This window comes from Hypanus sabinus, chromosome 10 (genome assembly GCF_030144855.1).
Source record: "Hypanus sabinus isolate sHypSab1 chromosome 10, sHypSab1.hap1, whole genome shotgun sequence".
NCBI classification, from domain to species: Eukaryota; Metazoa; Chordata; class Chondrichthyes; order Myliobatiformes; family Dasyatidae; genus Hypanus; species Hypanus sabinus.
In genome coordinates, this window is record NC_082715.1 from 67289573 (window position 1) to 67316930 (window position 27358).

The 27358-nt window shown below is 41.3% G+C and overlaps 1 protein-coding gene and 1 pseudogene across 1 annotated transcript in view; one reads left to right on the forward strand and one right to left on the reverse strand.

The window, feature by feature from the left end:
• LOC132400724 (sin3 histone deacetylase corepressor complex component SDS3-like) overlaps positions 1 to 27358 on the reverse strand; it is an 85557-nt pseudogene that overhangs the window by 57891 nt on the left and 308 nt on the right.
• The window catches only part of fam110c (family with sequence similarity 110 member C), a 119936-nt gene continuing 97935 nt past the window's right edge, over positions 5358 to 27358 (forward strand). Inside the window, exon 1 of the mRNA XM_059982006.1 lies at positions 5358 to 5434. The gene's annotated coding sequence lies outside the window, so the exon portion shown is untranslated. The remainder of the gene's footprint in view (positions 5435 to 27358) is intronic.

The following is a 27358-nucleotide window of genomic DNA, read 5'->3' on the forward strand; positions in this document are numbered from 1 at the left end:
GGCGATGCCAGCAATGAAGAAAGATATCATTCCTTTAAAGGGAAAATGAAACAGCCATGGATTATGCAGAACTGAAATATTGAACGTATATGGGGTGTTCAGAGTTGGATGATCCAATCTTCCTGAAAATGATGGAGGAAGACATGACCTCAGTCCACCAGGAAGTTTTAGATTTAGGGATAGTGGTGGGGGCGACCTACTCTGCAATCATTTCATGGGTCAGTGTGATAGACCAAAAGAAGTACGAGAAAAATCATAAAGTGCCTATAGTGAATGCAGCTGCTGTGATGTTCCAGAGGGTTTGTTTTGCGTGCCAGCTTGCATGCATAGCAAGGAACTGCTGGAATAGACATGGAAGGGTAAAGAAGAAGATCTGTTACAGCTGTGGCTTCTCAGGCCACGGGTGGAGGCAGTGCTCTGAAAAATTAGCAATGTGTAATGATCACCTACTAAAGCAGGCAGAGTCCACAGCAGCAACGTCTCTTTCGGATTTAACTGCTGACCAGATTATAGTGCTGATGAGGTCAGACAAACGGCTGACAGCAACCTCTGTTACCTGTGTTGGACATCCACGGATGTGCACAAGGGGTTTACTCGGGAGCCAGTAATGCAAAAGTGTTAGTGGACATGGGATCATCAAAATAATTAACTGAACTACCCTTTTGCCCATGACTCTGGAGCTGCATCTGCCTGAGGTAAGTACAGCAGAGACTCACCAGAAAGGGGATAGTGAGGAGCAGAAAGGAACGAGTGGGCAGACGTCGGTGTGAGCAGGGCAGCAGAAGAGCAAGCAGCATCAGAAGAATGGGAAGTGTACAGAGAGAAACGACAGCTGCCAATTTAGTAAGACGACAAGGAGAGGTGGAGGACCAAGGAAAGCAAATGCAGCACATTGCTGATTAGAGAGAGCCAGAGGGAAAAGAGTTAGTCCTCCCACAGCCCGGTGACCAAGGTATGGTGAGGCAGGGTTTGCTCCCAGATGGATAGGACTGCAGATGGTACTTTTAACAAATGACACTTGTGGATGTGTGTGGAATCCGCGAGGCAGCCAGTGGAAAGACTGGTCTGAGGTTAAACTATATGACTCACCCTCTTGTTGCTCCCACAGACGGGGTGGGGGCATCAAGTGAACCCAGTAAGCATGTAATTACTGAGAGCCTGGAAGGGGAAGACCAGCCAGCCATATCAGACCTGACCACAATTGATAGCAGCAGACCCGCAGTAAACACGAAGGCAGAAGACACCAAGAGCATGATAGAAACGCATGAATAGCATGCTAACGTGTAATGGTAATGGTACTCTGTCATGAAGGCTGGCTGCTGAAGGCAGATGTTTAGTTAAATAGCATAGAATAGAAAAGATATTGGAGAAAATAGATGGGGAGGGACTTAAGCTGAAGCAGAGACATCCGGTTTCATGACCTTGATGGCATGGCAGACTGAACAAGATTGCACACGGCATCTGAAGGCAGTCTCCTCCCAGCCTGAATGGGGAGTGAATACGATGAGCTGGCCCCTCTCAGTGGTTGGGTCAGCGATGAACTGAACAGTTTGGAAGGGGATGGCACTGGGGAAAGATCCCTGCAGTCAGTCAAATAGACACCACCGCAGCCCCTTCCTGAACATTGATGAGAGGGCCTGTGAGCCTGATACATTTACTTTGCCGGTACCCCTGGAAAGAGAGAGTTTAGCCACCAGATAATGAAGGGGTGAAGACAAGGAATGTGATTAAGCTGCAATCAGCCAGCAGGGGAACAGTCAACAGGCATACAAACGAAGCCACATTTCTAAAGACTGGTGTTCTGGAACAATCTCTCTGCTTAGCATTTTTTAGGTAGCTATTAGAGGTGATAGGCTAGATGCAGGTGCACATAGAGTAACTGGAGGGTTTTGAAGCAGGGCTTTTTAGCTGACTATTTGAATAGATCCTCCTTAAGTTGGCCTTTCCTGGTACAAATTTATTTTGTCAGCAGGGCCAATAGGAAGGACTGCTAAATCATTTTTTGGGGTTAGGACATAAAGCGAATATTGACTTCAGCAACCAACCTTCAGATCTGAATATGCATTGAAGATTAAATCTAAAATACAACCCTGAGCAATGGATTCCTAAGAACCCTAGCCCAAGTTAATTGGAAGACCGGACAACACTGATTTAAATGTGTTATTTGTGTGTATTTGGGGGTCTTTTGTGTGGGTGCACAGGAGGGAGGTGTGAAAGGTGGGTGTAGTTCAAAGAGAGCATTGTAAGTATGAATCTTTTTGAATTGTCCTGAATTTTTCTTTCATCTGTAGTACATAAAATGTTGTGTAGTGCTGGGCCAAGCAAACCTTTCCACTAAAAGAGTCTCCAGCTGAAACCTGCTGTATCTCATTTTTTCAAATAAAGAGGCTGTTTCATGTCCACTAGTACTTCTCTCCAGTGACTTTATTCACACAACAACAATCATAATATGATAGAGGTTCACCCTGTAGTTTGAGAGGGAGAAGCTAAAATCAGATGCATTAGTATTTCAGTGGAGTAACAACAGTGGCATGAGAGAGAAGCTGACTGAAAATAATAGGAAGGAGACACTATCATGAATGACAGAACAAGAATGGCTCCACTTTCTGGGAGCAATTCAGAAGGCGCTGAGTAGATTCTTCCCAAAGAAGAAGTATTCTAAAGGGAGGATGAGGCATTTGTGGCTCAGAAGAGAAGGCAAAGACAACATAAAAGCAAATGAGAAGACATACAGCAAAAACTAGTGCAAAGCAAGACGATTAGGAAGCTTTTAAAAGCCAACAGAAAGAAACTAAAAAACAAATAATAAGGAAAAAAAAGATGAAATATGAAGGTGAGCTATCAATAATATATAAAAAAGGATACCAAATATTTTCTCCAGATATATAAAAGAGTATAGGAGAAGTGAGAGTGGATATTGGACTGCTGGAAAATCATGCTGGAGAGCTAGAAATTGGAGACAACGAAATGGCAGAAGAACTCAGTAGTAGAACTCTCTGTGGAAAACACAAGCAGAATGCCAGGAATGTGAGCATGTCGGGATGAGTGTAGTCGCTATTACTATGGAGAAAGTGCTCGGGAAGCTGAAAGCTTCAAAGGTAGGTATGGACCAGATAGAGTATGCCCCAGGGTTCTGAAAGAGGCAGCTGAAGAGATTATGGAAGCATTAATAATGATATTTAAAGAATCACTAGGTTCTGGAATGACTCCAGAGGATGAGAACATTGCATATGTCACTCTAAGAAGGGAGGGAGGCAAAAGTCGAAAAATTTTAGACCACATGTAGAAATTAGTCACTACAGCCTGTAGAGTTTCCTTGTAGTAAAGAAGATACCAAAAGCTTTTTTTTCACATATATATATAACAAGTAAAAGAGAAGAGTGGATATCTGACTGCTGGAAAATGATGCTGGAGAGGTAGTAATGGGGAACAAAGAAATGGCAGAATAACTTAAGAAGTATTTTGCATCACTCTTCACTGTGCAAGATACTAGCAGAATTCCAGAAATGTGAGAGTGTCAAGGGGCAGAATTGAATGTCAATGGTTCAATAGTTCCATTTAATATCAGAGAATGTATACAATATACATCCTGAAATTCTTGTTCTTCACAAACATCCATAATAACAGAAAGGTACCCCAAAGAATGAGTAACAGTAAAACTGTAGTGCCCCAAAGCCACCCCTACTGGCTCCTCTCACACACAAACAGCAGCAAAGCAATGTCCCTACCGCTCGCCCACTTACTTCAGCAGGGCAAATGCATCAGCACCTTCCACCCACCATGCAAGCAATAGCAAAGTCCCCAAGAAAGACCATGATCTACAGTACAACAAGAACTAACCATTCAGCTGACAGTTTGACATACAAACGTTTGTACCACAGGCTTTCTCTCTCCCTAATGAAGGGACAGAGAGGCGAAGCTTCACAAAAGAATTGCGTGCTTCTTCTGAGGAAAGATTATATTTTGCTTCACCACAAAGAGGTTTCTTCTCTTTACTGACCCAGCTCAAAGGCAATCCATCATCCAGGTCATTAGCCAGTGTAAACCGGGACTTCAGGAAGATGATGTCCACCAGATTATTGTTTGATGTTCAATGATAGAATTCATAGCCCAGAGGGATGAACAATGCTTGACTGGCTGCATCACTGCCTGGTATGGGAACTGTACTTCCCTCAATCGCAGGACTCTACAGAGAGTGGTAGGGCTTCCCCAGCACATCTGTAGATGTGAACTTCCCACTACTCAGGACACTTACAAAGACAAGTGTGTAAAAAGGGCCTGAAGGATCTTTGGAGACCCGACTCACCTCAACCACGAACTGTTAATTTACCTTTTCCACCGAAGCCTGACCTGCTGAGTGTTTCTGGCATTTTCTGTTTTTATCTGCAATGTTTTTGTTTTTATTTAGAGCTGAAGTAACTGACAGAGCATTGCATAATGAGAACTTTATTCAATTATTCAACAGTAATCAATGATTACTAAGGTGTAATTGCTTTCACATTTGAACTGCACAGTCTTATAAATATTTACTGTACATTCTACTTCAGTTTGGATTTTGGCCACAGACTTTGCCCATTCCTGGTGTGTGCAACTCATTGGTTTTGCAATAGATAACTTTGAATCCTGAAGGTAGGCTGATCACTTTATTGATTCAGTTCCAACTCTGAAGTTCTTAACTTAGAACGTACCATTTAGTGGACTGGTTGAGACTTTAGTAAAAATGGTTAGCATTAAAACATTCTGCTCTTCTCTCAAGTTTCAGTGTTTTTATTTTCTGTTGTTTATATTTTAATTTTGTGTTTTTATTCTTCCTTAAAATTATAGTAGACTATGAAAGAATCTTCTCTCTAAATTTTGTGGAAAACTGCAAAGGTGATGAATGGGACCGCATTCTACTCACCTGACAGATCACCTGAATTTCTGTCAACAACCCTGGTTCACTTCCAGTGAAACCTATCTATAACATCTATTTGTGGCACTGACATATGGGGATTTTTATAAACAGATTCTCCTTCAGTCCTGCTCAGACTTGAATTATTTACACCTTGTTGGGCCGATAATTGAGGGTAATCACATTATCTCCACAGGTGGTCTTTGAGACAGTTTACTTTGCACTGGTTTTGGAATTTAAATGCTTTCACCACCACCATAACGTGAATTGATACCGTGACATAAAATATAATAGATGGGGGCTTATTTTTGCTTTTGTTCTAATAGTGGGGGCTGTTTTAAAGCCTACGTTGTTCATTGTCATGAGCATTGGAAATATGTTGTAAAAATTAGTTAGTGTGTACCATTACATTTTAGGAAAAAGTCAATGAATAACATCCTCCCATTCTGTAATTTATTCTGGTGTTGGAGAAGGTATGCAGTCACCTCTTCTGTAACTTCAAAACATGAAACTAATTCAAAGGAAGACACAGAAGTCTGAAACGTGAGTCTAACTTTATGTTTACTTTAAACAAGGTGCACGCATATCACATGGTAACTTCATGATGTATGCAACTCACATATTTTAAAATATAACCTGTTATTTAAATGAATATGAACACTTAACCAACAACATATTTACAATATTACTGAAATATTAAATAGCTACTGTCTTGCCTTCTTTATAGCTGCATCGAGGTGCTGGGACCAGGTTAAATCTTCAGAGATATTGACACCCAGGAGCTTGAAATTGCTCACTCACCCCACTTCCAATTCCTCTATGAGGATTGGTTTGTGTTCCCTCATCTTACCCTTTCTGAAGTCCACAATCAGCTCTTTGGTCTTACTGTCACTGAGTGCAAGGTTGATGCTGCAACGCTACACAATTAGCTAGTATAACTTGCTCCTGTATACCCTCTCATCACCACCTGAGATCCTGCTAACATCTGCAGGTTGTATCATCAGCAAATTTATAGATGGTATTTGAGCTATGCCTAGCCACACAGTCATGGGGGTAGAGAGAGTACAGCAGTGGGCCAAGCACACATCGCTAGTGTTGATTATCAGCGAGGTGAAGATGTTATTACCAATCCGCACAGATTGTGGTCTTCTGGTTAGAAAGTTGAGGATCCAATTGCAGGGTGAAGAACAGAAGTCCAGGTTCTGTAGCTTTTCAATCAGGACTATAGGAATGATGCTGTTAAACACTGACCTATAGTCTATAAGTAGCATCCTGACGTAGGTGTTTGTGTTGTCCAGGTGATCCAAGGCCATGTGGAGAGCCAGTGAGATTATTTCTGCCATAGACCTATTGTGATGTTAGACAAATTGTAATGGGTTCAGGTCCTTGCTGAGGCAGGAATTGGCTCTAGCCATGACCAACCTCTCAAAGCACTTCATCACCATAGATATGAATGCTACTGGATGTTAATTATTAAGGTAGCACACACTACTCTTCTTGGGCACTGATATAATTGTTGCCCTTTTGAAGCAGGTAGGAACTGACTATAGCAGCGAGAGATTGAAAATGTCTTTGAACACTCCTGCCAGTTTGATGGCACAAATTTTAACAGCTTTAGCAGATGCATCTGTGAGGAAATAGACTTTAGCAAGGCTTTTGATAAGGTCCCATATGGGTGGCTGATCAGGAAGATTCAGTCGTTTGCATTCAGGATGATATAATAAATTGCAGTCGACATTAATTTTGTGGTGAAAGCCATAGAGTGGTAGTAAATGGTTGCCTCTCTGAATATAATACTGTGACTGATGGTGTGCCGTAGGGATCAATGTTGGGTCCGTTGTTATTTGTCAACTATATCAATGATGTGGATGACAATTTTGAAAATTGGTTCAGAAAATTTGCAGATGACAGCAGGATGAGGGCTTAAGTGGACAGTGGGGAAGGCTATCAAAACTTGCAGCAAGATCTTGACTATCTGGAGAAATGAATTGAAAATCATAGGTGGAACTTAATGCAGATAAATGTGAGATGTTGCACTTTGGGAGGACAAACCAAGGTAGAACTTAAACAATGAATAATAAGCCACAGATTAGTTTGGTAGAACAGAGAGATCTGGGAATACAGATCCATAATTCCTTGAAAGTGTTGTAACAAATATATAGGGTTGTAAAGAGAGCTTTTGACACATTGGCCTTCATAAATCAAAGTATTGAACATAGGAGTAGAAGGCATGTTACACTGAAGTTGTATGAGACATTGGTGAGGACTAACTTGGCGAATTGTGGTCACCTCTCTACAGGCAAGATATCAATAAGATTGAAAGAGTACAGAGAAAATTTACAAGGATGTTGCCAGCTCTTGAGGATAGGTTGAATAGGTGAGGACTTTACTCCTTTGGGGCATAGGAGAATGAGGGGAGATTTGATAGAGGTATACACAATTATAAATAGTTTAGATAGAGTAAACGCAAGCAGGCTTTTTCCACTAATGTTGGGTGAAACTAGACCTAGAAATCATAAGTTAAGGGTGAAAGATGAAATATGCTGCCAGTGGAAGTGGTAGAAATTGGTTCAATTTCAATTTTTAATAGAAATGTAGATACATGCATGGATGGGAGAGGTATGTAAGGCTATGATCCAGCAAATTACAGTGTCATGAGATTGAAAAGTGTTGTAAAAAGGGCAATGGTGCAATAATCATGCTGGACCTCAATATGCAGGTAGTTTGGAAAAATGAGGTTGATGTGGGATCCCAAGAGAGGGAATTTGTGGAATCCCTACAAGATGGATTTCCAAAACAGCTTGAGGTTGAGACAACTAAGGGAATGACAATTCTGGATTGGGTATTATGTAATGACCCAGATTTGATTGGGGAGCTCAATGTACAGGAACCATAAGGAGGCAGTGAACATGATATGATAGGATTCACCCTGCAATTTAAGGAGATGCTAAAATCGGATTTATCAGTATTACAGTTTAATAAAGGGAATTATAGGGGTCAGAGGGGAGCTGGCTAAAGATGATTGGAAGGGATGACAACAGAAAAATAATAGCTGGTGCTTCTGGGAACAATTCAGAAGGTGCAGGAATGATACATTCCAAAGCTGAAGAGGTATTCTAAAGGGAGGATGAGGCAATCATAGTTGACAAGGAAAATTAAAGACAGCATAAAAGCAAACGAGAAGGCATAAAATATTGCAAACATTTGTGGAAAAGTAAAGAATTGGGAAGCTTTTAAAGACCAACAGAAGGCAACTCAAAAGCCACAAAGAAAGAGCAGATAAAATATGATGGTAAGCTAGCCTATAATATAAAACAGGATAGCAAAAGTTTTTGCAAATATATAAACAATAAAAGGGAGACGAGTGGATATCACACCGCTGGGATAAGATGCTGGAGAGGTAGTAAGGTGGGGGCAAAGAAATGAACTTAATAAGTATAAACAACACACACAAAATGCTGGTGGAACACAGCAGGCCACGTTTCTGGCTGAGACCCTTTGTCAGTGCTTCTCCTTATAGATGCTGCCTGGCCGGCTGTGTTCCACCAGCATTTTATGTGTGTTGTTTGAATTTCCAGCATCTGCAGATTTCCTCGTGTTTGCAACTTAATAAGTATCTTGTGTCAGTCTTCACTGTAGAAGACACTACCAGAATACCAGAAATGTGAGAGTTTCAGAGGGCAGGTGTGAGTATCACTACTATTACTAAACTCAAAGGCATGAAGGCCAGAATTGAAATGGATGTCATAAAGTGTATCCAGTACCTACCACACTACGTCCTAAAGTGGATGCTGAACCTCAGAGCTTGGAAGTATCTGGAATTCTCTCCAAGGTTGAGTGGAGTGATTAGGCCATGCCTATTGTCCTTTTGAACAAGAAAGGGAAGGCAGGAGCCATTCACATATGTGGGGATTTCAAGGTGAGCATCAACCCAGTTCTGTGTACTGTGAAATATCCCCCGCTGTGAATAGAAGACATTTTTGCATTTTTGGCAGGCCGGGAGAGGCTTTCAAAGATTCACTTGTCACAAGCCTATCTGCAAATGGAGTTTGAGGAGTCAAGCAGGAAATTCATTGCAATCAACACTCACAAAGGATTGTTCCAGTACAATTATCTTTTGTATCACATCAGTTCCAGAAATTTGGTAAAGACCAATTGACCAAGTGCTCCAAGATATTCTAGGAACACAATGTTACCTCTTCATCACGACAGGCGAAAATGAACCTTCGTAATGTGGTTACCAGGCTGAGTGACTATGGTCTGCACACAAAGGAGAGAAATGTGAGTTTGTCAAGAATTAAATCTTATATCGTGGACACGTCATTGACAGCATGGTTTGCGTAAGTCACAAGAGAAGATTGAAGCAGTGCTACAGACAACCAAACTGGAAAATGGTCCTATTTGGGCCTTGTATACTACTATCACCAGTTCCTCCTAAATAATGCTACTGTGCTGCATCTATTGAAAACATTGTTACAGACAGGAGCAAAGTGGGGATGGTCAGAATGATGTGAAAAAGCATTCAAAGAAACAAAGTGACAAATAATCTCACTTTCTCTGCTCTGAGGACTGTCTTCACCAGAAGTGGCTTATCTGAACAAATTGTGAGTGACAATGGACCACAATATATGTCAGAAGAATTCTGGCAGTTCATAAAGAAAAATGGCATTAGCCATTTCTAATCAGCTCCTCACCACCCAGCAATGAATGGGTTAGCTGAAAGGTTTATCTAAACCTTCAAGAAGTCCATTAAAGCGATGGACAAAGAGGACATTTCTCTTAGGCACAAAGCGGACAACTTTCTTTTTGTGTATCAGAACTCTGTTCATGTGACAACAAATCAAATACCTGCAATGCTGTGCATGAACAGGAACTTTAGATCTCGCACAGTCCTCCTGAAACCAGACCTTCCGGAGGAAAGTATGCATAGAATAAACAGTTCAGCCAGTTGCTAAGTGAAGCAACAAGGAGCTTCGAGATTAGACAGGAAGTCCTGGTGAGTGATTACCAAGAAGACAAGTGGACACCCAGCAGGATAGCTACAAGAACTGGACCACTGCTGTACACAATGGATGTTGGAGATCATACATTCGAGATGTCACATAGACCAGATACTGGATACTCAACTGAAGAACACAGATGAATTGATTGTATCCAACAAGTGGATGCACTACAGTCACCAGACTTACCTCTCAATGATGATCATGTAACTGACAGCAACGTGACATGGAAACTGAAACTGGGAACATTGTATTAGACAAGACACCTACCAGATCTGAGGCCATTCCACAGGTCCCGATCACAAACAAGTGAAAATTTGAGCAACACACACAAAATGCTGGAGAAACTCAGCAGGCCAGGCAGTGTCTTTGGAAAAAAGTACAGTTGACATATTGTCGACTGTACTTTTTACCATAGATGTTGCCTAGCCTGCTGAGTTACTCCAGCATTTTGCGTGTGTTCCACAGGTCCAGAAGTGCAATGAGAATGTTATCATTGACAAGACACCTGCCAAACCTGGGGCCGCTCCACAGGTCCAGAGGCAATATCCTGAATGAAACAAAGTGCCAGCCAAAAGACAACCTTCAGAACTGTGAAGTTAGTTATGGACAGCTATTGTGAAAGCATGCTTATTTGGAATATGGGATTAGGAAAGGGAAATTGGAATGTTTTGTGCATATTCAGTTTATATTACATTAATCTAAAGGGGGAGGAAGTATAATGTATGAATCTATTTCTTTTAGAGCAATGAACCCCCCACCACCAGCACTACATATTGATCTGTTGTCTGTGCGTGTGCTGTTGTCTATGCATGCACATCGTTCCCACTCCCTCTCTCTCTGCAATGTAAATACACCAGTTAAAGAAGCCATCTCCAGCATGTGTGCTTTTAGTTTTTTTTATATATATATATTGTTTTGCACAGGCACAACAGTTTCTGGGTACATGGAGGCACATGGTAAATTGGTATAACCAAAATCAGCATGAATGTCTCAAGAGGAAATCATGCCTGACAAATCTGTTGAAATTTTTGAGGAAATAACAGACAGAGAGACAAAGGAATCAGCAGATGTTGTTTATTTGGATTTTCAGAAGGCCTTTGACAAGGTGCCGCACATGAGGCTGCTTAACAAGATAAGAGCGCATGGTTTTACGAGAAAGATACTAATATGGACAGAAAACTGGCTTACTAGCAGGAGGCAAAGAGTAGAAATAAAGAGGGCCTTTTCTAGTTGGCTGCTGGTGATGAATGGTGTGCCATCATTGTCGGCATTGGGACCGCTTCTTTTCATGTTACATGGTAATGATTTGGACGAAGGAATTGATGGCTTTGCGGCCAAACTTGTGGTCCCTACAAAGATAGCGGAGGGGCAGGTAGTGTTGAGGAAGCACAGTATCAGCAGAAGAACTTAGTCAGATTTGGAGAATGGCCAAAGTGGCAGATGGAATACCATGTTGGGAAGTGCACGGTAATGCTCTTTGCAGAAGGAATAAAGGACGGGACTATTTTAGAAATGGGGTGAAAATTCAAAAATCAGAGGTGCAAGGGACTTGGAAGTCCTCTTGCAGGTTAAATTGCTGCGTGAGCTGGTAGTAAAGAAGGCAAATGTAATGTTAGCATTTGTTTCAAGAGGATTAGAATACAAAAGCAAAGATATGATGCTGAGACTTTATAAGGCATTGGTCAGACTGCACTTGGACTATAGTGAGCAGTTTTGGGCCCCTTGTCTAAGACACAATGTGCTGGCACTGGAGAGGGTCCAGAGGATGTTCACAAGAATGATCCCAGGAATGAAAGGGGTGCATTTGAGTTCTCTGGGCCCATACTTGCTGGAGTTTAGAAAAATGAGGGGAAAATCTCATTAAAACCTATCAATATTGAAAGGGCTAGATACAGTGGATGTGGAGAAGATGTTTCCTTTAGTGAGGGAGTCTTAGACCAGAGGACACAGGCTCAGAATTAAGAGATGTTCATATAGAACTGAGATGGGGAAAAATTTCTTTAGGCAGTGGGTGGTGAATCTGTGGAATTCATTGCCACAGGCAGATGTGCAGGCCAGTTCATTAGATGGAGGTGGATAGTTTCTTTCTTGATTAGTCACGGCATTGAAGATTGTGGGGAGAAGGCAGGAGAAAGGGAATGAGAGGAATAATAAATCAGCCATGATGAAATGGTGGTGTAGACTTGACCAAGTGGCCTAATTCTGCTCCTACATCTTACGGTTTTATGATCGTATGGTCTGTAAATAGACCATTACATTCATGACCAGAAGTCTGTATTTTTAAAAACTATTACAGCTTGATATCACTCCATAAACAAAATTTGTCAAAAATTAACATGCTGCTTGCAAATTTTATTTCAGACTAAATCATTGACCTAAAATTATTGATGGCAGCAGAGTAATGAAATTCTGCTCAGACATTAATGGGCAACTTTGGAAGAGAAATATGTCCACTTACTTGTTAGGCATCAGCATATTGGCCATTGATTCTCTTATCGTTCCCATTAAGGATCCCTACCACTCAGGACATGCCCTCTTCTCATTATTACCATTGGGAAGTCAAGTCAAGTTTATTGTCATTTCGACCATAAACTACCGGTACAGTACACAGTAAAAACAAAACAAAGTTCCTCCAGAACCCTGGTGCTACATGAAACAACACAAAACTACACTAGACTATGTGAGACAGCACAAGGCTACGTAAAAACAACATAAAAACTGCATTAGACTACAGACCTACACAGGACTACATAAAGTGCACAAAACAGTGCATGGCAGTACAATAATCAATAAACAAGACACAGTAGAGGACAAATGACAATATAATAATAAATTATGTAGATGTCAGTCTAGGCTCTGGGTATTGAGTCTGATAGCTTGGGGGAAGAAACTGTAACAAAGTCTGGTCATGAGAGCCAAAATGCTTCAGTACCTTTTGCCAGATGGCAGGAGGGAGAAGAGTTTATGTGAGGTGTGTGTGGGGTCCTTTACAATACTGTTAGTTTTGCAGGTACAGCGTGTGGTGTCTGTGATAGCGGGAAGAGAGACCCTGATGATCTTCTCAGCTGACCTCACTATCTGCTGCAGGGTCTTGCGATCTGAGATGGTGGAATTGCCAAACCAGGCAGTAATGCAGCTGCTCAGGATGCTCTTGATACACCCTCTGTAGAATGTGGTGAGGATGGGGGTGGGAAATGGACTTTTCTCAGCCTTTGCAGCTGGGCTTTCTTGGCTATGGAGCTGGTGTTGAGGGACCAGATGAGATTCTCCGCCAGGTGAACACCAAGAAATTTGGTGCTCTTAATGATCTCTACCGAGTAGCTGTTGATGTTCAGTGGAGAGCGGTCACTCCGTGCTCTCCTGAAGTCAACAACCATCTCTTCTGTTCACATTCAAAGACAGGTTGTTGGCTCTGCACCAGTCTGTTAGCCACTGCACCTCCTCTCTGTATGCTGACTGTGGTAAACTATGTATACCTGTCTGGACACGCCCCTCTGCGGACTGCTCCTGTGGCTTCTCCCACAGATCCCGGTATAAAGGCGATTGGGGCACTGCTCCTCCCTCAGTCTCCGAGATGTCGTGCTCCATTTTTGCTGCTAATAAAAGCCTATCGTTCACTTCCAGTCTCCGAGAGTTATTGATGGTGCATCACTGACTTGTCATTCTTGCAGATGAGACCCACCACGGTCGTGTCATCAGCGAACTTGATGACGTGATTCGAGCTGTGTATTGCTGCATAGTCGTGGGTCAGCAGAGTGAACAGCAGTGGACTGAGCACACAGCCCTGGGGTCCCCTGTGCTCAGTGTGATGGTGTTGGAGAAGCTGCCTCTGATCCAGACTGACTGAGGTCTTCCAATCAGAAAGTCTAGGATCCAGTTGCAGAGGGAGGTGTTCAGGCCCAGCAGTTTCAGCTTTCCAATTAATTGCCGAGGAATGATTGTGTTGAATGTTGAACTGAAGTCTATGAACAACATTTGAATGTATGTGGGTCTTTTTTTGTCCAGGTGGGTGAGGGCCAGTTGGAAGGTGGTGGCAATGGCGTCATCTGTTGAGCAGTTGGGATGATATGCGAACTGCAGGGGGTCCAGTGAGGGGGTCAGCAGAGATGTACAGAAGCCAGAAGGCACACACTCAGTAATTCAGGAATAGCTACTTCTGCTCTGTCACCTGATTTCCAAATGGACACGACCATTCTAAACCCATAAACACAACCTCACTACTTTTTTATGCATACTTACTGCAATTCAGTGTTTTTTTGCTATATTTATTTGTCACGTATCTCATTGTACTGGTGTGGTAAAGTTAACAAATTTCACAACATAAGCTGGTAATATTAAATCTGATTCTGATTTTGGGTCCTGAGTGCTCCTGTAAGTAGATGAGATAACTCACTAATCATCTACTTATATGACAGACATGTCTTACAGACAGATAAGTGAAATTTTACCTACAAACTAGATGCTATAAACACACCCTGAATTTTATCATTAACTTTACAAAGAGCACTTGCTTAGAAAAAGAATGAATTGCATTTATCATTCAACTGCATATTGTAGCCAAAGTTTCCCCAGATCTTTCTCAAAATTATTCATGTTCAAATTCAAGTTCAAGTAGATGTACTTAGCATATAAATTAGCTTTCTGCAACAGCAGCTCAGCATATTACAAACTTGACAAATATATCAACTTAAACTAACATAAATTATGTTACATGACATAATAACAGTATTAGTGCAAGTTGATGGAAATATAGACCAAGATAGAATGAGGGTCTTTTAGCTCAATTCAATAAACTGATGGCACTAAGGTGTGAGTCTTCAGGCTCCTTTACCTTCTGCCTGATTGAAGCAATAGGTAGAGGGCATTACCTAGATGGTGTGGCGTCCTAATGATGGATCTCGCCTTCCTGAGATATAATTTCTTGTAGATATTCTTACTGGTGTGGACAACTGCACGCATGAGGGAACTGATTGAGCCCACCACTCTCTTTAGCCTTTTGTCTTCCTGTGCATTGTAGTTCCCATACCAAACTGTTTCTAGGACACCAAATCCAGTGCAAGTTAATTTAAAAAAACAAATTCTATCTATATGGAGTCTTTAGCTCCGCTTTTGATTTTGCAAAATGTGTCACAAAATTTGATTCAGAGCCACAATAAGGCAGATACATTTAAAAACCCTGTTAATGAAAATGAGACAGAAGTAGTAAAACTTAAGGAATAAAAGATTTCGAAGTCTTGGCAGCTGCTGGCCAATACTGGAATATTTAAATTTCATGATGACTAAGCAAATATTGAAGCAATGCAGTTTTTTCAGAAGTTTATAGCACTGAAGGAAATTATATAGAGAAGGACTAATGAGATCTTGCAGGAATTCATAATGAAGAATGTGAACTTTAAAATTAATATATGGCTTCTGGAAGTAATATAGTTTAATAAGCAGCACAGTGACAGGTGTAAGGGGCTTCAGGTGAGTTCAGTTTTAGAAAAACATTTATATGGAGAATGGAAGATGGAAAATTGGCCAAGTGTGCAATGATATAGTCAAGTTTAAAAGTAATAAAGATATACATTTGGAGCTTCAGGAGTGGATGATCTAGAGCAAGATGAAGTTAGAGGTGTTATATTGATGCTGTCACTGATGTCTAAGATATCTACTCCAATTCTCATCGTTTGTCCAATATTACATGAAGGTTCTTATCTCTAAACAGTTGTCAGGGTAATGGACAAACTTGTGTCTTGGAACTGACAAATGGAAAAGAAGACACTGGTTTTGGTCTTCCAATCAGTGGGATTGTTGTATGCAGAAAGGTGGAAACCAATGATGTTACAGTAGTGGGAGATTTAAACTTTCCCGGTACTGACTAGGATTTCTTAGTGCAAAGGCTTAAGTAGGACAAAATTTGTTAAGTGTTTCTCAGATAGTTTGTTGAGGCCCTACTAGAGAAATTCTGTATTAGACCTCATTTTAGAAAATCAAAAGCAGACAGGTAGTGGAAGTGCCAGTTGGAGAAAATAATTCTGTAAGTTTCAATGTAGTTATGGAAAGGGATGAGGTTGGTCCTCAAATTTAGGCCAAAATTTTAACCTATTCAAAGATCAATCTAACACTTCTCCTATAGAGCCTCTATAGTTCTATCATTCATGTGTGTATCTAAGAATTTCTCAGATGTCCCAAATGGATCTGCCTCTTCTACCACTCCTGGCAGGGCATTCAATGCACTTACCACTCTCTGGGTAAAGAACTTACCTCTGATAGCTTTCCTATACTTTCCTCCAATCTCTTTATTGGTATTAGCCAAATCAGTCCTGGAAAAATGTGTCCTGCTATCCACTTGATCTATGTCTCTTATCATCTTGTACACTGCTATAAAGTTACCATTCATCCTCCTTCACTCCAAAGAGAAAAACACTAGCTTGTGCAGACAATTCACACAAAACCTGCCCTCTTATCTAAGCAGCATACAGGTAAATCTCCTCTGCATTCTCCCTAAAGCTCCCACATCCTTCCTAAAATGAGGGGACTAGAACATAATATTCCAAGTGCAGCTCTTGAATTCAACATATCATAAGCCTTCTCAATTTATGCAGTAACTTTGAGGAATCTATGGACGTAGACTCCATGATCCCTCTGTTTCTCTGTACTTCCTTTAACCCTGTATTCTGTTTTCAAATTCAACCTTCCAAAGCGAATCACCTCACACTTTGCCAGGTTGACCTCCATCTGGCGCTTCTCAGCTCAGCTCAGCTTCCATCAATGTCTTGCTGCAACTTTATACAACTCTGCCAAACTTTATGTCATCTGCAAACTTAAAAAATCACTCTTCCACTTTGTCATCCAAGTCATTTATAAAGATGATAAAGAGCTTGGATTCCAGAACAGATCCCTGCAGAATATCACTAATCACCAACCTCCAGACAGAATATTCTGTATTTACAAACACTCACTGGGTGTAAATGGCAGTGTAGAGAAACAGAGGGATCTTGGAGTCCACGTCCTCAAAGTTACTGTGTAGGTTGGGAGAGTTGTTAAGAAGGCTTATGGTATGTTGAATTCAAGAGCTGCAGTTGGAATATTATGTTTGGTTCTAGTCACCTCATTTTCATGGGCAAGTCTATTCTGAATCCATACAGCCATGTTTTCCTGGATATCATGCCTCCTGACTTTCTGAATAAGCCCACCATGGGGAACTGTATCAAATACTTTATTAAAACAATTATATACCACATCCACTGCTTTACCTTCATCAATGTATTTTGTCATATCCTTGAAGGCCATATATCCTGAAGGATCTTCTCTGGTAATTTGCTCACTGCTAAAGTATGATTCACTGATCTATAATCCCAGGATTATCCCTATTTTCTTTCTTGAACAACAGAGTAACATTTGCTACCTTCCAATCATCTGATACTACACCTTTGGCCAGTGAGGATGCAAAGATTATAGCCAAAGAGCAGCAATCTATTCCCACCCTTCCCGTGGTAACATGAGGTATCACCTTGTCCAGCTTCAGGGACCTGCTATCCTATTGTTTTACAAAAGTTCCAGAACATGTTCTTTCTTAACATCTACAGTACATGGTCCACCATATCAGCCTGTTCTACCCTGTCACCACAAACGTAAGGACCCTCTCACTGGTGAATGCTGAAGCAAAATACTCATGAAGGATTTCCCCTACCTCCTTCAGGCGCATATTTCCTCTTCTATCCCTGATTGGTCCTACACTCACACTAGCCATCCTCCTATTTTTTAATGTACATGTAGAATGCTTTGGTGTTTTCCTTAACCCTAATCATTAAGTCCTTCTCATGCCCCCTCCTAGCTCTCTTACATCCACTCTTAAGTTCCTTCAAGTTCTCTTGTAACTCACTGGAGCCCTGTGCAATCCTTGCTTTCTAAACATTAAGTAAGCTTCTTTCTTCTTCTTACTGGGGCCTTGATGGAGATCTTTGTATCCTCTTTAGCCACAGTTGAGGCTCCATAGAAATAGAGAATTGCTGTTGTAGTCTCTCTTATTAAAATAGCAGTCAAGGCAAACCAGGAAAATGTGGGCCAGGAAGCCTTACAGCAGTGTTCAGATTCTTAGGGATATAATTTACTCAGATTTGGAGAGACATTAGGGACCATTAGGGAGAGCCAGTGGACGTTGGGTACATGGCCTTTAGTAAACTTCCAGCAAGGTCCCTCATGCCAAACTGATCCAGGAGGTTAAGGCACTTGAGAAACATGGAAACCTGATAGATTGGATTCAACGTATACTTGACGTAGAGGATGGAGGAAAGTGATGGAGGTTGTTATTCTGACTAGTGTTTATTGTTGTGACAGAACGTAGATGGGTTGATTAATAAGTTAGTAGCTGATTCAAGAAGTTAACAGAGTTGTGGATAAGACCATAAGATATAGGAGCAGAATTAGACCATTTGGCCCATTGAGTCTGCTCTGCTATTTCAGCATGGCTGATCCATTTTCCCTCACAGCCCCAATCTCCTGCCTTGCTCCCATGTCCCTTTATGCCCTGACCAATCAAAAATCTATCAATATCCACCTTAGATACACATAAAGATTTGGCCTCCACAGCTGCCTGTGGCAATGAATTCCACAGCTTCACCATTCTCTTGATAAAGATATTAAGGAAGTTTGTCAAGGTTCATCAGGATATTGACAACTTGGATATGTAGGCAGAAAAATGGCAGATGGAGTTTAAGCATGAAGTGATCCACTTTAGGAGGTCAACTGCAAGAGAAAGTATTCAGTAACTGGCAGGACCCTTAGGAGCATTGAGTCCATAACTCCCTGGAAGTGGCAACACAAGCTGCTGAATATCAAAGTTAGAAGGTCATGCTACAGCTGTAAAAATGTTCGGTTTGAACTCATTTTGACTATTGTGTGTAGTTCTGATTCTCACATTGCAGAATGGATGAGGAGGCTTTGGGGAGTGCACAGAAGTGTTTCACCATGATGTTGCTTAGATGAGAGAGAATTAGCTTTAAGGTGAGTTTGGACCAACTTAGAATACTTCCTCAGGATAGACTAAGGAGAGTCAGTGGATGTTTTTTTGGTTAGGTTTTCAGAAGGTCTTTGACAAGGTACCATGCATGAGGTTTCCAAACAAAATTAGAGTTCATGGTATTACTCGCATGGATAGAAGATTGGCTGGCTGACAAGAGGCAGAGAGAATAAAGGGGACCTTCTCTGGTTGGCTGCTAGTGACTAGTGGTGTTCCACAGGGGTCAGTGTTGGGAGCACTTCTTTTTGCATTACATGTCAATGGTTTGGACAATGGACTTGATAGCTTAGTGGCCAAATTTGTAAATGATACAAAGATAGATGGAGGAGCAGGTTGCTGAAGATGCAGGGAGTATGCAGAAGAAATAAGAATCAGAATCAGATTTATTATCAGTGGACAACACACACAAAATGCTGGTGGAACACAGCAGGCCAGGCAGCATCTAAAAGGAGAAGCACTGTCGACGTTTCGGGCCGAGACCTTTCATCAGACCCTTCGTGAGTCCTGACGAAGGGTCTCGGTCCAAAACGACGACAGTGCTTCTCCTTATAGATGCTGCCTGGCCTGCTGTGTTCCACCAGCATTTTGTGTGTGTTGTTGTTTGAATTTCCAGCATCTGCAGATTTCCTCATGTTTGCTTATTATCAGTGGCATGTGTTGTGAAAATTTGTTAACTTAGCAGCAACAGTTCAATGCAATAGATAACATAGAAGAAAAAAAGTAGAAACAAACAAACAAATAAATAAATAAATTACAGTATATGTATATTGAATAGATTAAAATTTGTTCAAAAACAAAAATAACATATATTGAAAAAATGAGCCACTGTTCATGGGTTCAATGTCCATTTAGGAAACGGATGGTAGAGCTGTTCCTGAATCGCTGAGTGTGTGCCTTCAGGCTTCTGTACCTCCTACCTGATGGTAACAGTGAGAAAAGGAAATGCCCTGGGTGCTGAGGGGTCCTTAATAATGGATGCTGCCTTTCGGAGACACCTCTCCTTGAAGATGACCTGGGTACTTTGTAGGCTAGTACCCAAGATGGAGCCAACTAAATTTGCGACCCTCTGCAGCTTCTTTCGGTCCTGTGCAGTAAACACCCCCATACCAGACAGTGATGCAGCCTGTCAGAATGCTCTCCACAGCACATCTATAGAAATTTTTGAGTGTTTTTTGTTGACATGCCAAATCTGTTCAAGCAAACTGGGGTTGGCAAGCCCGCCTGAAATACATCGTGGAGCATGTCGGAATTCAGGACCAATCAGACAGCCCTGGTATCCAGATGAAACAATAATCCTCAAACACAACAACCACAGAGCAAGACTTTGAAAATCCCATGCTAATTTAATTACTCCAAATTGAATAAAAATGACAATTACAAAGAGAGCTTAAAAATCCCCATATACCAAATGAGCTGCCTGCAACACAAAGTGAGAAATCAGAGCGAGTCCAAAGGCAAACATTTAGACATAAAAGGTAAGCAATCCACATAATAACTGAAAAACAAGATTATTTTTTTCTAAAAGAGATAACTCCTGGTTGTGATAGTCCAGTCCTGCTATCTGATTCTTCTTCAGGAACATTTATATTGTATATATATTATCAATGATATTGTATTGTGTATGGTATGAGCCTTTACTCTTATTTCCAGCTCCAGCCTTCCCTTTTTCAGTCTTTCCAGGACTCCCATTATTGACTGTGGTCCTCTTTTCCTGTATTTTTGAGATCAGTTTTTTCATTGATTATATTTGTGCAGTTCTTTGTAATAATGCCACTCTATTTTTTTCCAAGATAATACACTCCAAGGCACAGGCTGAGAAGGCAATAAAAGTACAGTGGATAAAAATAGAAAGAGAAACCCTGTTGATTGGAAAAACACTTTACTGTATATGCACTTTTGAGAGCACTGAGTAATATAATAAACTGTAAAAGATACTCGCTGTTACATATCTAATGCATGCCTCTGTTATTTCATCCTTCAAGGTTCTAAGTGGTAGGCTGAAATAATCCTGTATTGAGTGATAATATCTGAAGGAATAACTGGATAGTTGACTGACAGAAATGTGCCGTTCTGATAGAGACAACAAGAAAGAACGAGCTGCCTGAGGTTAGAAAATTCAATATAGAGTCTGAAACGTTGCAACTGAAGATAAGCAATTATTTCTGCCCAGTTATGACAAAGGCCAAAGCAAGCACAAGAACACCTCATGATTTTGTCTGGGCTCAAGTTCTCCAACTCTTGTTCTATATTCAAACTGGCCATATCTGTCAATTTGCTTCTCTCTCCAGCTGCTACATGTATTCCTTACTCTGCTATTAACAACAAGGAACACAAATAAAGAAGCATTCTTTGTTTCCAACTCATCACAGAATCATACAGCATGGAAGCAGATCATTCGATCAATCACATCCACAGTAATTCCATTTTCCAGTACTTGAACTGTAGTCTATATTTGAGCAATGCAAGTGCTCACTCACATCTTCCAAACTGATAGAGACTTTGCTTACAGCACTCTCACTGGCAATATATTCATGAAACTCAACACTCGCTGAGTGAAAAAAGGTTCTCCTCTGATCAGCTATGAGGCTCTTACTTTTCCCCCTTATATCCACATCTTTTGGCTTTATTCACTTCTAATAAGACCATAAAATCATAAAATATAGGAGCAGAATTAGATCATTTGGCCCATCGAGTCTGCTCTGCCATTTCATCATGGTTGATCCATTTTCCCTCTCAGCCCCAATCTGCTGCCTTCTCCCTGTATCCCTTCAAGCCCTGACCAATCAAGAATCTATCAACCTCTGTCTTAAATATACATAAAGACTTGACCTCCACTGCTGCCTGTGGCAAAGAATTCCACAGATTCACCACTTTCTGGCTAATAAACAAATCCCCCTTATCTCCATTCTAAAATGTCATCCCTCTATTCTGAGGCTATGTCCTCTGATCTTAGACTCTCCCACCACAGGAAATATCCTCTCAATGACGTACAATTAACTTATCACTATATTCATGCAAGGAAAATATGTGCTGCGTGTTTATTATTAAATTTGTTAGAATAAACCCTTTTAGAAATGAAATTGAGTGTATTAGCCACTTATAAGTGACTTATAGTTGACTTATCACCTGTATTCCGGTCATGATTAAACCACCCCCTGTCGGCTGGTCCACAAGAATATTGTCAATATTAAACCGGTCCGTGGTGCAAAAAAGGTTGGTGACCCCTGATCCAAATCATATAGCACAAAAAGAGTCAGTCCCAACACAGGCCCCTGTGGAACACCACCAGTCACCAGCAGCCAGCCAGGGAAGGCTCCCTTCATTCCCACTCTTAGCCTTCTGCCAATCAGCCACTGCTTTATCCAGAATCTGGAATCTTTCCTGTAATACCACTGGCTCATAGCTTGTTAAGCAACTCATGTGCGGCACCTTGTAAAAATATTTCTGAAAATTCAAGTACACAACATCAAATGATTCTCCATTGACTATCCTGCTTGGTATTTCTTCAAAGAATTCCAACAGATTTATCAGGCAAGATTTTCCCTTGAGGAAACCATGCTGACTATGGACAGTTGATCATGTGCCTCCAAATACCCTGAGACCTCATCCTTAATAATCAACTCCAACATTTTCCCAACCACCGAGGTCAGAGTAACTGGCCTATAGTTTATTTTCTTCTGTCTCTCTCCCTTCTTGAAGGACCGCAACATTTGCAATTTTCCAGCCTTCCCATACCATTCTAGAATCAAGTGATTCTTAAAAGATCATTAATAATGCCTCCATGATACTTTTAGCCACCTTCAGAACTCTGGGGTCTATACCATCTCGTCCAGACGATCTTTGAGTTTCCTAAGAACATTCTGTCCAGTTATGGTAACTTGACACACTTCAGGCCCCCTGACACCTGGAGCTTCCCCCATAGTGAAGACTGTGCACAGTTGCACAATCTGCACCTGTGCTGTGTTCATCCACCATTTTGTGTCCCCCATTACTACCTCGCCAGCATCATTTTTCAATGGTCCAATATCCACTCTTGCCTCTTATTTATACCTAATGCATCTGAAGAAACTCTTGATACACTTCTTTAATATTATTGTCTAGCTTACTTTTGCATTCCATCTTTACCTTCTTTAACTTCTTAACAAATAATTTAGTTGCCTTCTGTTGGTTTTTAAAACCTTCCCAATCCTGTAACTTCCCACTATTTTTTGCTCTATTATATGCCCTCTCTTTAGTTTTTATGTTGGCTTTGACTTCTCTTGTTAGCCACGGTTGTGTCATTTTGCCTTTAGAATACTTCTTCCTCCTTGGGATGTATATATCCTGTGCCTTCCGAGTTGCTTCCAGAAATTCCAAGCATTGCTGCTCTGCCATCATCCCTGCCAGTGTTCTTTTCCAACCAATTCTGGCCAGCTCCTCGGTAATCTCCTTTACTTCACTGTAATACTGATACATCTGACAGTTTCTCCTTCTCAAATTTTTGGGTGGATTCAATCATATTATGATCACTTACCCTAAGGGTTCCTTTAGCTTAAACTGTCTAATCAATTCTAGTTCATTGCACAATACAAAATCCAGAATAGAAGACAGCAGAAGGGAATGAGAGAGAAGAAGTGAATGATATTGATAGGGGACTTGATAGCGAGGAGAACAGACAGGAGATTCTGTGGATGTGAATGGGACACCAGGATGGTATGTTAACTCCCAGGTGCCAGGGTCAAGGATGCCTCAGATCACACCCACAACATTTTGGAGAGGGTGGAGGAGTAGACTGATGTCTTGGTATATATTGGTACCAATGACATAGGAAGGAAAAGCAATGAGGTCCTGAAAAGAGAAGTTCTTTTTTTCTGAGGCATTGTAAGTGTTGTTACTTGGATGTACCTGTGGTATTTTGAATAATAATAATTATAATAAAAAGATTTGAAAAGAAAAAGAGAATTTAGAGAGCTAGGTAGAAAGCCGAGATGTAGGATTACCCAGGTAGTAATTTCTGGATTGCTGCCTGTGCCATGCAATAGCGAGTGTAGAAACAGGATGATTTGGCAGATTAATGCATGGCTGAAAAGCTGGTGCAAGGGGGCAGGGTTTCAGCTTCTAGGATAATTGGGATCTTTTCTGGGGGAGGTATGACCTGTTCAAAGGTGATGGGTTGCACCTGAACCCGAGGGGGACTAATATTCTTGCAGGCAGGTTTGTTAGAGCTGTTGGGGAGTGTTTAAACTAATTTGGCAGGGTGGTTGGGAACTGGAGTGAAGGGACTCGGGATAGACGAGATGGTAAAAAAGTAAAGATAGTGTGCAGGCAGATTATCAGGAAGGGCAGGCAGGTGATGGGACTTCATTGCCTTGCAGCCAACAGGCTGAGTATCAAAACATTAGGGATGCAGAATCAGGAAGGATAGCAAATACAGTACTCAAGGTGGTATCTACATGCATGTAGTATTCCGATGTCTGGATGGGCCACTAGTCAGACAGAGCTCAATGATGGTAATGGTTTCCTGCAGTCTGTCCTATTTACAATGTTGATGATTTACCTCATCATTGTGCGCTCTTAAACTCCTTTGCCTCAGGGAAAGCAGGCATCACTTCTCCAGTCCTTCTTCATGGTTATAATGCTCCATCACTGGCAGTATCGTGGTAAACCTTCTCTGCATCATCTCCAGCAATATCAATCCTTCCAATACACAAAATGCTGGAGGAAATGAGCAGGTCGGGCAGCATCTATGGAAAAGAGTACAGTACAGTTGTTGTTTCAGGCCAAGACCTTTCAGCAGAATCAGAGAGATTTTGGGGTCCGTGTATGTAAGACACAACCTCCTGCACAGGTTGACTGTTGTCAAGAAGGCATATGGTGTGTTGGCCTTCATCAACCATGGGATTGAGTGCCAGAGGCATGAGGTCATGTTACAGCTATATAAGACCTTAGTTAGACCCCATTTGGAGCATTGTGATCAGTTCTGATCACTTCACTACTGGATGGATGCAGATACAATAGAGAACGATTTACAAGGATGTTGCCTGGATTGGCGAGCATGCTCTATGAGAATAGGTTGAGTGAATTTGGCCTTTTTACCTTGGAGTGATGGAGAATGAGAAGTGACCTGATAGAGGTGTACGAGATGATGAGAAGTATTGATCGTGTGGATAGCCAGAGGCTTTTTCCCAGGGCTAAAATGGCTAACATGAGGGGACATAGTTTTAAGGTGCTTGGAAGTAGGTACAAGGGGGAATGACAGAGGTAAATTTTTCCACAGAGAGTGGTGGGTGCGTGGAATGTACTGCTGGCAACGGTGGTAGAGGCGGACACAATAGAGTATTTTAAGAGATTCTTAGATAGGTACAAGGAGCTTAGAAAAATAGAAGGCTATGCAGTAGGGAAATTCTAGGCAGTTTCTGGAATAGGTTACATGGTTTGGCATAACATTGTGGGCTGAAGGGCCTGTAATGTGCTGTAGATTTCTGTGTTTCTACATTTCTATGTTTCCAATAGTGTGATAATCAGAATTGCTTGATAATCTAGTTGCCAATCCATCCACCACATTATTGAAAGCTAACCATTTTTTTTTTCCTTTCCTGGTTCTGACAAAGGGCTTTGGGACTTGGAACCATTTTTCTTTCCATGGTTGGTGACTGACCTGCTGAGTGTTTGCAGCATTATGTCTTTTTAATGTCTTTGGGTGGGGGCTTTGCTTTGTGTGCACAGTCCTGTGGAGGTGTTCATTCTGTATGTTAATTGTTCAATAAGGCCGAAACTGATATGTTTTTTTTGGGTAATATTGGGCCCATCTTTGATGTCATGCATCTCTCAGGTGTTCTGTGCTCTCTTTTTCAAGAAAGACTCTAAATGTTTGTTGAGGATGACTACAAGGGAGAGAATGAATTTAAGTAACAGTGAGTGTGAGTGTCAATGGTAGATGATAGATGGAGTGTAACAAAGAGATACAGAGACATGACCACATCTGCAAGTGTGTATGAGGAGTGATAATATAGTATAGGAGCCAGGAATTCTGCGCTGTGTGGGCATGGTAAAAGTAAAGGGAATAAATTACGTATTCATGCTTATTTCATGGCAGCTTGTAGCTTGGGACCACAGAGGTCATATCATTGCTGACCATTGAGATAACACTCAATAACGCTTAATTGTATGTTTGATGATTGTCAATAAATGATATGAATAAGGAATTCAATGGTTCAATTTAATATTAGAGAATTAATACAGAATACAACCTGAAATTCCTACTGGTTGTTGACATCCACAAAACAGAAAAAAAAACCCAAAGCATGAAATGTCAGAACCCCAAATCCCCTCCTCCCCCTCCCAGCAAAGCCATCAACACTCCTCCCACTTGCTTAAGCAAAAGCACCGACCCCCTCCCCCCACCATGCAAGCAATAGCAAAGCCCCTAAAGAGACCGTGACCAAGAGTTCATCAGAAACTGCAGTCCATAACCCATTATTCTGTTATCTCAGACAGGCTCCCTTTCACTAGTGAGGGCAAGAGAGGTCATTCCTGCAACAAATGGGAGCAGGAGACCAGCAGGTCACTCCTTCGATGTTACAATCTGCTGCATCGCTTTTCTGAGTCCCCCGACTCGAGGGCCGACAGGCTGCCATCCTCCACCGAGAGAGAGAAGGATCACTTGATTCTTTGGAGCAATCATTGCAGCTGTGGGCTGTCATGCAAGTATAACAACTGTGTGGGGTCGCAGTCTGGCAGCAATCGCTTTGTTATGGTTCTGGATTAATTTTGCCGCTGCAGATAGCTATGGCACGAAATGGACAAGATGATGCTGGGATGAGATGGACAGCAGGATAAAAGTAAGAACACCACTGGTCCCACATTTCTTGGTGTAGATTATATCATTAAACCATTTCCTGCAATCTATTCCTGAGATGAAAGTTAGACAGTTTAAAAGTCATTCTGCTGACTCTTCTTCTGTCTTAAAGTAACCCTATTTAGGTGGGGATAGCAATTGGGTTTCTTCTGCTCATTGATAGAAGACAATATCACAATGCTCACTATTCACTTCCAGAGAAGTAATGATGCAATGGCTTGAACCCTTAAACTGCCTAACTTTCATCTCAGACTTTCAGACTCAATTCTTACATCTACTTTCTAAAAGGTTCAAAGGTTCATTTGTAATTAACGTATACAACTCTGAAATTCTTCAATTCTCTGGGTAGCCATGAAGCCAAAAGAGAAAATGAAGAAGAAAGGTGGCCCAATCATCAACAATCAAATCCCAGCTCTCTGCAAAAAAAACTGAACAAATACAGATCAGGTACATCAACCCCCAGAATCCGTCCTCCCGCACAAAAACCAAATAAAATCAATCAGGTACATTGACCCCTCCAAATCCCTCCTCTTGCAAAAAAAAAGAACAAAATGGATCAGGCACATCGACACTCAACTCTCTCCAAACCCCAAACAAAAAAAAAAAATCCAAGAAGATCAGGC